The sequence below is a fragment of the Lontra canadensis genome, unplaced genomic scaffold (genome assembly GCF_010015895.1).
Source record: "Lontra canadensis isolate GAN:19392208 unplaced genomic scaffold, GSC_riverotter_1.0 scaffold27, whole genome shotgun sequence".
Lineage (NCBI taxonomy): Eukaryota > Metazoa > Chordata > Mammalia > Carnivora > Mustelidae > Lontra > Lontra canadensis.
This window is the reverse complement of record NW_022631021.1, coordinates 22,127,289-22,142,136: the sequence shown is the minus strand read 5'-3', so window position 1 is coordinate 22,142,136 and position 14,848 is coordinate 22,127,289.

The window sequence follows — 14,848 nt, the reverse complement described above, 5'->3', positions numbered from 1 at the left end:
GGTCCTTTTCTAAAACAAAGAGCAGAGGGAGAGACAAAGAGTCCAATCAGAACCAACAGGGTGTGTCAGGAATTAAAATCACTTGTAGTGGGTGATTTCAAATTGCTATATAATAACAGGCAATACAGTATATAATCATAGATCCCAGTGATGTTATTATTATCCCAATATTTCAAATGAGGAAATTGAGGCTTTAAGAAGTGACCAGGGGTACCAGGGTGGCTCAGTTGGTTGAATGTCCAACTCTTGGTTTCAGCTCAGGTCTTGCTATCAGGGTTATGAGATCCAGCCCTGCTTGAAATTCTCTCTCTCCCTCTCCCTCTGCTCCTCCTCCTGTTAGTGCTCTCTTTTACTCTCTAATAAATATGTACATCTTAAGGAAAAAAACAAAAAAAAAGTGAAGTGATCCATCCAAGGTCCTATAGTTGATAAGTGAGAGAATTCAAGTTTTCCTGATTCCAAAGCTCTTATTTCAGGAGAAAGTGTACAGGTTATTAACATGGTTTTATATTGGTGGGGAATGAAGAGTCATCCCTCAAGGAAGATAATTTTGATAATTTGATAACATGCAATATGATTGTTTATTTATATTATTATTACCGAGAGTTCACTATATACTCCAATATAATCTATGGTATTTAACTTCTGGGCCTAGGGAGGGTCTGAAGCATGTTATACTGCTCTTGATGAGTAATGTATGGCATAATGAAAAAAAAATGTGACCTTTGACACCCACCAGATATAAATTTGAATTCAGATTCTGCTTTTTATTTTGTTGCTTGTGGCAAGCTATTTAAACTCTATGATTCAATAGGAAGGGTTATTCATCTAGAGGACTTATCAACGTTAAAATAAATATACAAAAACAATCTGATTTATTGACCATTTATCTACCTTTGTTAATGATTGGGCATATTTTCTATATTTACAGGGCACTGGATTACAGGGCACCCAAATTTCTACTTAAAAGGTGAGGACTATCTCACCCCCAAAATTTGTTCCATTCTGGTGGGTTGTTAATGGAAATTATGTAAATAGTTGATTCTTTATAAAATGTACTATTATTATTAATCTGCACACTTACCTCTCTCACTGCATCCAAGATGATAGCCATGATCCTCTTACTATTTCACTTAAGAAGGCACTTCTGCGGACCATCTGTAGGACACCAGAATGTCAAACTTTTCCAAGATTATTTCTTGGGAATCAAATAAAATGAGAGTATGGGCTATCCAGTAATCTGTGGGTACAGAAAAATGTAATAGTTTGTTCATGAAGATGGCCACCTGGTCAATGAATTAGGACCCTTGAATATATTTCTTTAGTTCTGATAAAATACCTAGATGAATAAAGTATAGTCTCATATCCTCCCCTGCCTGAGGGGAGGCATCTCAAGATGTACAGTAAACAGCTTGAAGATTGTTGGCAGAAACAAATACTGGGAAAGCCTGAAAACTGGCAAATTTTCACCAAACTATCTGTAATTACAGTCAGTAATTATCAACTAATCTCTCAGCTTAAAATGTGAACCCAAGTTGCAAAAACTTCCAGAAAAAGGCCATCAGAGTAGAACTTAAGATTTTTAATCAAATAAATCAATTTAAATAGTATTATTTACCACTTGAAGTGATTTTGGAATGGACAAGGCATAAACATACCAAAAACATTGTTTCAGTGCCTCAGAATTGGGTTGGGTGGAAGGGCTCTTCCTGAGGAAGAGAGTGTCCCTGAGACTCCCAGAGTGTGAAGGGGTGAGATGGGTCAGGGAGGGGCAACATTTTGCTGACAACTGCATAATGACTTGAAAGAAATGCCTCCAAAGGCAATGAAAGAGAAAAAGAAAGGAAAAAAAAAAGGAAGAAAATTAGAAAGAACTAAAGGAAAGAAAGAAAAAATATTTTAAAGGGAATGAGAGCAGGGCAGGATGGGATAGTAGCTCAGAGAATATTCTGGCTGAGGTGAGTGCATTCTCAGGAGGGGTTGTACGCTGGCTCAAGTGGGAGGCAGACCAATGTTCAGGGGCCTAGAGGTAGGAGAGAAGCTTAACGAAGTTTGGCTAACAAACATTTTGTTCTGATTGAACAGTGGGATGAGTAGTTCAGATTATAATTTAGTGAGGCAAAAAGGGGAATTTGGAAGGTCTGTGTCTGGTTTTGTGATAGGTAAACAAGGGGATTTTTGTGAGTCTTTTCTAGTCTAGGAGGTTTTTTTTTTTTTTTTTTTTTCAGTAAGCTCTTTTGCTTTCTGGAGCATAATGGGTGAGGATCTTTTAACATTGGCTATTTCCAGAGCACAGGGCTTGAATAAAATTCCACATTGTCAGTTCCCTATTATCTAATGGTTGGCATGTTATTGAAAAACTTAAAAACCAGAGAAAAGAATTAGTCAGTGAAGATCCACACGTATGCATCTATTTCCCAACCTTTTGTTCTAAGGCCAAGATCTTTTTGTGGGGGCGGGGAGCCGTGTCTGCAGATTGAAATTTCCTACCTATTTCCTGGCATAAACTACACAAAAAGTTCATTGTCTAAGATATTCAACTTCAGGTTCTTTAAATAAGATAAAGAATCTTTTTTTTTTTTAATATTTTATTTATTTATTTGACAGAGATCATAAGTAGGCAGAGAGGCAGGCAGAGAGAGAGAGAGAGAGAGGAGGAAGCAGGCTCCTTGAGGAGCAGAGAGCCCAATGTGGGACTCAATCCCAGGACCCTGAGATCATGACCTGAGCCTCAGGCAGAAGCTTAAACCCCTGAGCCACCCAGGCGCCCTAAGATAAAGAATCTTGATAAGCAATCTAAATAAGAGTCTTTCTAGATTTTTGTGTTGTCTACTTTCTAGTCCTATTGTCTTATTTACACTTAATGCAAAATCAGTCTGTTTTTGTTGTCATTATTTTAGCAACTTGTCTTTATAGTCTTTCTGATATGTCCAACACAGAAATGAAGACTTTCACTAATTGCACTTATAAAAACATCAATGAGCATTGAATTTTAGGAAGGTTCCATATAGACAAGGTACTAAAATTGTATCATTCAAAGAAGTGTTAGGTAAACTGATAACCTACAATTGTTTGAGGTCTGGACTTTACTCTCAGCTTCTGGGAGATAATTTCTTTTTCTTTTTCTTTTTTTTTTTTAAAGATTTTATTTATTTATTTGACAGAGAGAGATCACAGGTAGGCAGAGAGGCAGGCAGAGAGAGAGGAAGGGCCGGGGGGAAGCAGGCTCCCTGCTGAGCAGAGAGCCCGATGTGGGACTCTATCCCAGGACCCTGAGATCATGACCTGAGCCGAAGGCAGGGGCTTAACCCACTGAGCCACCCAGGCGCCCCTGGGAGATAATTTCTAAGCCCTTGGAATTTCCTGCCTGATAGGAGTGTATTTGTTTACTTGGGGATGTTGGGTCACCTAGATAGTCTATGCTAATAATGACTTACTGGGTGGTCTTGGGCCATGTGGTAACAGCTCAAGCTCTGGAATGTTAGAGATTAAGATAAGCCATGTGGGTGGTCAATCATGTCTTATGACCAAGCTGAAATAAAAACTCTGGAAACCAAGGCTTGGTGATCTTCCTGGTTGGCATTACTTCATATTGCCACCCAATATTGCTAATAGTCCAGTTCACTTGACTCCTCTGGGAGAGGTCAGCTAGAAGTTTATGTCTGGAATTTCCTGGACTCATCCTATGGGATTCTTTTCTAGCCTTTGAATCTTTCTGCTTTGAATCTCTATTGTTTTGCTATAGTAAACAGCAACCATGAAGATAAGTGCTTTTTCTGGAATTCTAACTCTTTTTAACAAGTTATTGAACCTGAGGGTATTCTTGCTGACTCCCAGACTCTGTATTTTTTAATAAATTCAATGTAGAAATTACCACTCCCATTTAGTACACTTGAACAAGAGTGAGTCTCTAACTCATTATTTTAGAAAGGCTTCATGTTGGCAAGTTGCTAAAATCAGATCATTCAAACAATTATCATTTAAGGTGGTAACATATAATTGTTTGTAAAATATGATTGCAGTAATAGACTAAACAGCTTGTTTAATTCCATGAGTTGAGTAAAATAGATGTCAATAAAAGAGAACTTCTACTATATGTTAAGAAAATGATGAGAAAGCTATTGTACCTGATTTCACTCACTTCAGAGACATGAATTTTTAGGTAATCATTGTGTGTGATATAATGATATCTGAAAGGAATCTTTTTGGGGAAATTTTGAAGATATCAAAAGGATTTGCTGAGAATGATGGAATCTACAAACCATAATGTGAAATATTTACAATTTACCTAACATACTTATGGCCAATAAACTCAAAATGGTGTATTATGAGATATGATGTAAATTCTCATTTCTAGCTCAATAAAAAATTGGTGCTAATTATTAGAAAGTGCTTCTAAGAGAATAGTATTGAACTGAACTAGCTTCTACTTTGATGAGATCCTAGAGATACTTCTGTAGCTCCTAATTGTCTCATCTTACCCAATTCATGTTTTGCTTTAAGTACCTGACCTTGAGATTTTTAATTCTCCCCCATGAATTTATTCAAAGAAAAAGTGGAGAGGTGTTCATCAATTGGCTTATATATATTTTTGTCTGCCTCTGTAATGAACTGAGTGCTGGCTACCTGTTTTGTTGGTGAAGATTGGGAGTGAAAACAGCATAGTGCAGCTCACAGCTGCACTATGGTCTGGACTCTGTTCCCCTACACTCCCTCCCCGAACAGCATTTGCTCTGTAAGAGGAGTGTGTTCCATGTCATCAATGTGGGCTAGTAAAATCCATTTTGGACTAAAAAGTCACTTTATGTTTGAAATCAAGGATAAAACAAAATGTCCTTAATGTATCATGGGGTAAACATCTACCACAAATTGAAACAGCAACTCATAAAGTGATATTTTTCAATCACTTCATGCTCTATTTTGCTTCATTTTAGAAGTTTTGGAGAAGAATGACTGGTAATTTAACCTAGCTCAATACAGATGTAATCCCTGGCTCCTTCTATAAGATTAAAAAGCTTTTCTGAAATGGAATTGAGTTGGGGTGCTTGGGTGGCTCAGTCTCTTAAGCATTTGCCTTTGGCTCAGGTCATGATCCCAGGGTCCTGGGATCAAACACCAGATTGGGTTCCCTGCTCAGCAGGGCACCTGCTTCTCCCTGTCTTCTACTCTTCCCCCTTTGCTCGTGCACTCTTACTATCTCTCAAATGAGTAAATAAAATCTTTTTAAAAAATGAGATAAAGCTAATCCCATAATGCAAGTTCAGAAGACAGTTATTGTAGGGTGATAGATCACTGGTTTTTATTCCTCTGACAAAAAAAGAAAATTTGATTCTTCTTAATCCTCTTCCCCTTTCCATTTCTTCTTCTAATGATAAATTCAGTTCTACCACTAAAGGTAGAACCGAACAAGGTAGTCCTTCCCACGTGGTGGTGAGGGTGACTCGGTGGCTCAGACCAGCACATGTTGTTGGAACCTGAACAATGTAAGTAGACTGCTCATGGTGGAGAATCTGAGCCACAAAGAGTGAAAAGAGTGACCACATGAAAAGGGTTGTCTTAAGGGAATGAAGGGTAAGCTAGCATCTATGGTGATAAAGTGTGGTGGTGAGGAGATCACCTGTCTCAAGGATGAGGCAGTGGTAAGTGATGAAAGATGGGTTATCTACTGGGACTTGATGAATTAAGTGCCCATATCAAGGATAAGAAGAGATAGGTTTATCACTGGGTCTCCCAAAATAGAAGATAAGAAAATTAGAATGAATCCTGGAGTGTTGGACTGGAATTAGAGACGTTTGTGTGAATTTACAGTTTTGAATAGAGTCAGTGCTGCTAGAATATGACATCACGTTCCTAAAAACTATCAAGTCATACAAAATCAGACAATGAAAAGGACAGGGCTTATGAAAGAAATGAGGTTGGAGCAAATACTTCATCAGTGACACATTAAAAACAAAGTTTGGAACATAGTTAAAATGATAGCACAGTTAACATGTGAAATGGGTAAGAAACACATAAATACTATGGCACTTTACATTGAAAAGGACCAGAAGGAAGAGGAGTCAAGATGGTGGAGAAGTAGCAGGCTGAGATGACATCAGGTAGCAGGAGGTCAGCTAGATAGCTTATCAAACCATTTTGAACACCTACAAATCCAACACTAGATCGAAGAGAAGAGCAACAATTCTAGAAACAGAATATGGACCACTTTCTGAAAGGTAGGACCAGCAGAGAAATGAATCCAAAACGACAGGAAGATAAACTGCATTAGGAGGGGCTGGCTCCCAGCAAGCGGAGGAACAATGGAGGACAAAATCAGGACTTTTAAAAGTCTGATCCACTGAGGGACATCGCTCCAGAGGCTAAACCGGGGTGAAGCCCATGTGTGGTCAGCGTGGCCCCAGGTCTCGTGGGGTCACATAAGTATTGGGGGTGTCTGAGTGTTGCAGAGCTTGTAGGTATTAGAGTGGAGAAGCTGGCTACAGAGAGAACTGAGGAGTGAGCTCTCAACTCAGGCTTACCTTGAACCGGTCACAGGCTGGGTGAACTCGGATCATGGCCAGAGGCCAAAGAGATGGGAGTGATTGAGCACTTTTCTCTGAGGGTGCACTGAGGAGTGAGGCCACGAACTCACGGCGCCTCCGGGCCGGAGATTGGGAGGCCACCATTTTCATTCCTGTCCTCGGGAACTCTATAGAAAGCGTTCAGGGAACAAAAGCTCCCAAAAGCGAGCCCGAGAGGATTACTTAGACTGGCCCTTGGTAAGGGTGGTGCAATTGCATCTGGGGCAAAGACACTTGAGAATCACTACAACAGGTCCCTCCCCCAAAAGGTCAACAAGAAATCCAGCCAAGACCAAATTCACTTACCAAGGAGAACAGCGGAATTCCAGAGGAGGAGAAAGAAAAGCATGGAATTCATGGCTTTCTCCCCATGATTCTTTAGTCTTGCAGTTAATTAATTTTTTTTTTAATTTTATTTTTTTTCTTGTACTAAATTTTTTTAACTTTTACCCTTTCCTCTTTTAACGTTTTTAAACTAGTTTATCTTAATAATACCTTTCCTAAAAAGAAAATAATAATAATAATAATCTTTTTTGTACCTTCATTATTATAGTCATATTTTATCCCTCATTGTATATCTAACTTTATTTTTTGTATACACATAGGATTTTTTCTTCTAAAAAATTTGGGGTACAACTTCTAATAGATCAAAATATGCCCTAAATCTAGCTCCAGGCTTGCTCTAGTCTCCAGCCTGAGCAAATTCTCTCCACATTCTTTTTCTTTATTCTCCCAACCAACTTACTTTATCAACTCCTTTTTTAGAAATTAAAAAAAATTTTTTTTTTCATCTTCATAGGCATATTCCATTCCTTCCTTGTGTGTACCCTTATATATGTTTTTCATTCTTTAAAATTTTGGGAAGTAGTTTCTTATAAGAGACGAAAATACTCCCAAAATTAAGTGGGTGACCCTGTTTTAGTAACCAGTCTAATATATATGTGTATATATATATATATATATATATATATAATTTTTTATATTTTTTCTTTATTTGTTTTCTTTTTTAAATTTTTTTTTCTGAACTTCTTTTTATCCCCTTTCTCCCCCCGACAATTTGGGGTCTCTTCTGATTTGGTTAAAGCACATTTTCCTGGGGTCTTTGCCACCCTTTTAGTATTTTATTTGCTCCTTCATATATTCTTATCTGGAAAAAATGACAAGGTGGAAAAACTCACCACAAAAAAAAAAGAACTAGAGGCAGTACCAAAGGCTAGCGACCTAATCAATACAAACATTTGTAATATGTCAGATCTAGAGTTCAGAATGAGGATTCCCAAGGTTCTAGCTGGGCTCAAAAAAGACATAGAAGATATTAGAGAAACCCTCTCTGGAAAGATGAAAGCCCTCTCTAGAGACATAAAAGAACTAGATTCTAACCAAATTGAAATTAAAAAAAAAAAGCTATTAATGAGGTGCAATAAAAAATGGAGGCTCTTACTACTAGGATCAATGAGGCAGAAGAAAAAGTTGGTGATATAGAAGACCAAATGACAGACAATAAAGAAGCTGAGCAAAAGAGAGACAAACAACTACTGGACCATGAGGGGAGAATTCAAGAGATAAGTGATAACATAAGATGAAACAACATTAGAATAATTGGGATTCCAGAAGAAGAAGAAAGAGAGGGGGGAGCAGAAGGTATATTGGAGAGAATTATTGTAGAGAATTTCCCTAATATGGCAAAGGGAACAAGCATCAAAATCCAGGAGGTGCAGAGAATCCTCCTCAAAATCAATAAGAATAGGTCCACACCCCGTCACCTAATAGTAAAATTTACAAGTCTTAGGGACAAAGAGAAAATCCTGAGAGCAGCCTGGGACAAGAAGTCTGTAACATATAATGGTAAAAATATTAAATTGGCAGCAGACTTATCCACCGAGACCTAGCAGGCCAGAAAGAACTGGCATGATATATTCAGAGCACTAAACAAGAAAAACATGCAGCCAAGAATACTATATCCAGCTAGGCTATCATTGAAAATAGAAGATAAAATGCTTCCAGGACAAACACAAACTATAAGAATTTGCAAACACCAAACCAGCTCTACATGAAATATTGACAGGGGTCCTCAAAGTGAAGAGAGAGCCTAAAAGTAGTGGACCAGAAAGGAACAGAGACAATATACAGTAACAGTCACCTTACAGGCAATACAGTGTCACTGAATTCATATCTCTCAATAGTTACCCTGAATGTAAATGGGCTAAATACCACAATAAAAAGACACAGGGTAACAGAATTGATTAAAAAAAAAAAAAACAACAACAATATGCTACCTACAAGAAACTCATTTTAGATTCAAAGACACCTCCAGATTTAAAGTGAGGAGGTGGAAAACAATTTACCATGCTAATGGACATCAGAAGAAATCTGAGGTGACAATCTTTATATCAGATCAATTAGATTTTAAGCCAAAGCCTATATAAAGAGATGAGGAAGGACACTGTATCATACTCAAAGGGGCTGTCCAACAAGAAGATCTAACAATTTTAAATATCTATGCCCCTAACATGGGAGCAGACAACTATATAAACCAATTAATAAGAAAATCAAGGAAACACATCAACAATAATACAATAATAGTGGGGACTTTAACACTCCCCTCACTGAAATGGACAGATCATCCAAGCAAAAGATCAACAAGGAAATAAAGGCCTTAACTGACACACTGGACCAGATGGACATCACAAATATATTCAGAACATTCCATCCCAAAGCAACAGAATACACATTCTTCTCTAGTGCACATGGAACATTCTCCAGAATAGATCACATCCCGGGTCATAAATCAGATCTCAACTGGTATCAAAAGATTGGGATCATTCCCTGCATATTTTCAGACCACAATGTTCAAAGCTAGAACTCAATCACAAGAAGAAATTTGGAAAGAACCCAAATACATGGAGACTAAACAGCATCCTTCTAAAGAATGAATGGGTCAACCAGGAAATTAAAGAAGAATTGAAAAAAATTCATGGAATACAAATTATAATGAAAACACAATGGTTCAAAATCTGTGGGACACAACAAAGGCAGTCCTGAGAGGAAAATATATGGTGATACAAGCTTTTCGCAAGAAACAAGAAAAGTCTCAAATACACAACCTAACCCTACACCTAAAGGAGCTGGAGAAAGAACAACCAAGAAAGCCTAAACCCAGTAGGAGAAGAGAAATCATTAAGATCAGAAGAGAAATCAATGAAATAGAAACCAAAAAAACCAATACAACAAATCAATGAAACTAGGAGCTGGTTCTTTGAAAGAATTAATAAGATTGATAAACCCTTGGCCAGACTTATCAAAAAGAAAAGAGAAAGGACCCAAATAAATAAAATCATGAATGGAAGAGGAGAGATCACAACCAACACCAAAGAAATACAAACAATTATAAGAACATATTATAAGCAACTCTACACCAACAAATTTGACAATCTGGAAGAAATGGATGCATTCCTAGAGACATATAAACTACCACAACTGAACCAGGAAGTAATAGAAAACCTGAACAGACCCATAACCAGTAAGGAGATTGAAGCAGTAATCAAAAATCTCCCAACAAACAAAAGCCCATGGCCAGACGGCTTCCCAGGGGAATTCTACCAAACATTTAAAGAAGAATTAATTCCTATTCTCCTGAAACTGTTAAAAAAAATAGAAATGGAAGGAAAACTTCCAAACTCATTTAATGAAGCCAGCATTACCTTGATTCCAAAACCAGATAAAGACACCAACAAAAAAGGGAATAACAGACCCATATCCTTAATGAATACAGATGTGAAAATTCTCATCAAAGTACCTGCCAATAGGGTGCCTGGGTGGCTCAGTGGGTTAAGCCACTGCCTTCAGCTCAGGTCATGATCTCGGGGTCCTGGGATTGAGTCCCACAGCGGGATCTCTGCTCAGCAGTGAGGCTGCTTCCCTCTCTCTCTCTCTCTCTGCCTGCCTCTCTGCCTACTTGTGATCTCTCTCCATCAAATAAATAAATAAAATCTTAAAAAAAAAAAAGTACCTGCCAATAGGATCCAACAGTACATTAAAAGGATTATTCACCATGGCCAAGTGGGATTTATTCTAGGGCTGCAAGGTTGGTTCAACATCTGCAAATCAATCATTGTGATATAATACATTAATAAAAGAAATAAATCATAAATAAAATCATTGTGATATAATACATTAATAAAAGAAAGAACAAGAACCATAGGATACTCTCAATAGGTGTTGAAAAAGCATTTGACAGCATCCCTTCCTGATCAAAACTCTTCAAAGTGTAGGTATAGAGGCACATACCTCAATATTATCAAAGCCATCTATGAAAAACCCACTGCAAATATCATTCTTAATGGAGAAAAATAGAGCTTTTCCACTAAGGTCAGGAACATGGCAGAGATGTCCATTATCACCACTGCTATTCAACGTAGTACTAGAAGTCCTAGCCTCAGCAATCAAACAACAAAAAGAAATTAAAGGCATGCAAATCAGCAAAGAAGAAGTCAAACTATCACTTTTTGCAGATGATTTGATACTATATGTGGAAAACCCAAAAGGCTCCACTCCAAAACTGCTAGAACTTGTACAGGAATTCAATAAAGTATCAGGATATAAAATCAATGCACAGAAATCAGTTGCATTTCTCTACACCAACAACAAGACAGAAGAAAGAGAAATTAAGGAGTCAATCCCATTTACAATTGCACCCAAAACCATAAGATACTAGGAATAAACCTAACCAAAGAGGCAAAGAACCTATACTCAGAAAACTATAAAGTACTCATGAAAGAAATTGAGGAAGACACAAGGAAATGGAAAAATGTTCCATGTTCATAGATTAGAAGAACAAATATTGTGAAAATGTCTATGCTACCTAAAGCAATCTACATGTTTAATGCAATCCCTATCAAAATCCCATCTTTTTTTTTTTTCCAAAGAAATGGAACAAATAATCCTAAAATTTATATGGAACCAGAAAAGACCTCAAATAGCCAAAGGAATATTGAAAAAGAAAGCCAAAGTTGGTGACATCACAATTCCAGACTTCAAGCTCTATTACAAAGCTGTCATCATCAAGACAGTATGGTACTGGCACAAAAACAGACACATAGATAAATGGAAGAGAGTAGAGAGCCCAGAAATAGACTCTCAACTCTATGGTCAACTAATCTTTGACAAAGCAGGAAAGAATGTCCAGTGGAAAAAAGACAGCCTCTTCAACAAATGGTATTGGGAAAATTGGACAGCCACATGCAGAAAAATGAAACTGGACCATTTCCTTACACCACACACAAAAATAGACTCAAAATGGATGAAGGACCTCAATGTGAGAAAGGAATCCATCAAAATCCTTGAAGAGAACACAGGCAGCAATCTCTTTGACCTCAGCTGCAGTAACTTCTTCCTAGGAACATCACCAAAGACAAGGGAAGCAAGGGCAAAAATGAACTATTGGAACTTCATCAAGATCAAAAGCTTTTGCACAGCAAAGGAAACAGTTAACAAAACCAAAAGACAACTGAGAGAATGGGAGAAGATATTTCTAAATGACATATCAGATAAAGGGCTAGTATCCAAAATCTATATAAAGAGCTTACCAAATTCAACACCCAAAGAACAAATAATCCAATCACGAAATGGGCAGAGGACATGAACAGAGGAAGACATCCAGATGGTCAACAGACACATGAAAAAAATGCTTCAGATCAATTGGCATCAGGGAATACAAATCAAAACCACAATGAGATATCACCTCACACCAGTCAGAATGGCTAAAATTAACAAGTCAGGAAATGACAGATGCTGGCGAGGATGTGGAGAAAGGGGAACCCTCCTACACTGTTGGTGGGAATGCAAGCTGGTGCAACCACTCTGGAAAACAGCATGGAGGTTCCTCAAAAAATTGAAAATAGAGCTACCCTATGATCCAGCAACTGCACTACTGGGTATTTACCCTAAAGATACAAACGTAGTGATCTGAAGGGGCACCCAAATGTTTATAGCAGCAATGTCCACAATAACCAAACTATGGAAAGAACCTAGATGTCCATCAACAGACAAATGGATAAAGCAGAGGTGGTATATATATACACAATGGAATACTATGTAGCCATCAAAAGAAATGAAATGTTGCCATTTGCGATAACGTGGATGGAACTGGAGGGTATTATGCTTAGGGATAAGTCAATCTGAGAAAGACAACTATCATATGATTCCCTGATATGAGGAAGTGGAGATGCAATGTGGGGGGTTTGGGGGGTAGGAAAAGAATAAATGAAATAGATTGGATCGGGAGGGAGACAAACCATAAGAGACACTTAATGTCACAAAATAAAGTGAGGGTTGCTGGGGGGAGGGAGGTCAGGAGAGGGTGGTGGGGTTATGGACATTGGGGAGGGTATGTGCTATGGTGAGTGCTGTGAAGTGTGTAAACCTGGTGATTCATAGACCTGTACTGCTGGGGATAAAAATACATTATATGTTTATACAAAAAAAAAAAAAAAGAGGATCAGAAATTTGCTTGTCGAAGTAGGTTTGCAGCTTCAGAGTCATTTTGAAGCGGTGGAAAGGAGAGTTACTTGAAATCAGAAAGTAAGTTGTAACACCAGATGAGATGGTTATGGAGAATGGCACATAAAGTGAGTTGAAGTAGATGGTAGATGTTGGATATGTGTGTGTGTGTGTGTGTGTGTGTGTGTGTGTGTGTGTGTGTGTTTGTCTTCCATAAGACAAGGCTTGGCACAACTGGGTGTATTTCTGTGTTCATCTGTTTCTCTCAGAGGAAATCATGCCTAAGCAAACATGAAATTGCACTATGCTCAAATTCTGTCTTCATATTTCAGTTGTATTGGAACAAAATCATATTATCAAACAAATGGTAAAGTAGAACTCATTGTATATACATATACATAGATAGGTATTGAAATATTTATAAATGCAAATGCACACATTGATTACACACACTTCTAACTTATATGATATTCTCTATCTGCAACCACTGAGAGAGCCTTGAAAAGGCAACATCCCAACAACAATGAGCACACTTAGATCTCAGAATCTAAATACACATTTTCCTCAACTTACACAGGGATTGCATCCCAATAATCCCATTGTAAATTGAAAATGTTGTAAGTAAAAAAATGCACGCAATACACCCAACCTACTTAGCCTAGCCTTCCTTACATGTGCTCAAAATACATTCGTCTACAGTAGGGGACAACCATCTAACACAAAACCTATTTATAATAAAGGGTTGAATATCTCATGTAATTTGTTGAATTCTGTATTGAAAGTGAAAAACAGAATGTCTGCATGGGGACAGAATGGTTGTAGGTGTCCTGGCTGTTCCCCCTCGTGATTGCATGCCTGACCAGGAGCTGTGCTGTCACTACCCAGCATCAGGAGCGTTGATGGTACTGCCCATCACTAGCCTCTGAAAGACCATAGTTCCGAATTCAAAGTATGGTTTCTACTGAATGTGTAGGACTTTTGTGCCATTGTAAAACTGAAGAATTGTAAGTCAAGCTATCATACTTCGGGGACTGTCTGTACCACTCAAAGGAACCAGGACTTGAAGAAAAGAGTGATTTCCAAAGCTGGAACAAGGCAAGTACAAGATGCATATGTCAGAAAAGACATAGGAACCAGTCTGAATAGTGTCCCACTGGCCAAATCTGGGACAATTTTGTCGTTACGATGAATAATGATTATGATGTAAAGAGTTGAATAAAATTAGAATTCATGAGTTTCTACTGATGTAAATTAGTAAATAAAAAATCAGAAGATGGAGGAAGAGTGAAACATTTATATCAGGCCATGGGACATTTCACATTGCTTTCCCATAAAACAATATTAATTACAAAGTAAGAACAAGGAACTTAATTTTTTTTAGAGATTTTGTTTATTTACTTGTCAGAAAGAGAGAGAGAGCACAAGCACAGAAACAGGGGAGGGGCTGGAAGAGGGAGGAGCAGGCTCCCTGCTGAGCAAGGATCCCAATGTGAGACTGGATCCCAGGATCCTGGATCCTGGAATCATGACCTAAGCAAAAGGCAGATTCTTAACCAACCGAACCACCTAGGTGTACCAGAACAAGGAACTTTAAAGTGGAGAAACAGGTACCACCTTCATCAATGATCAAGATGATCATTAGTAATGGAGAAAGTTCAAAAATAAATTCTACCTGGTAGGATCCAAGGAGAAGCATGTAGGTTCCCTTTTGTGATATTGCTTTGAATTTTAAAACTTGAATCTAAGCATTAGGAAACACTGGGCAGACCCAAATGGGGGACGTTCTACAA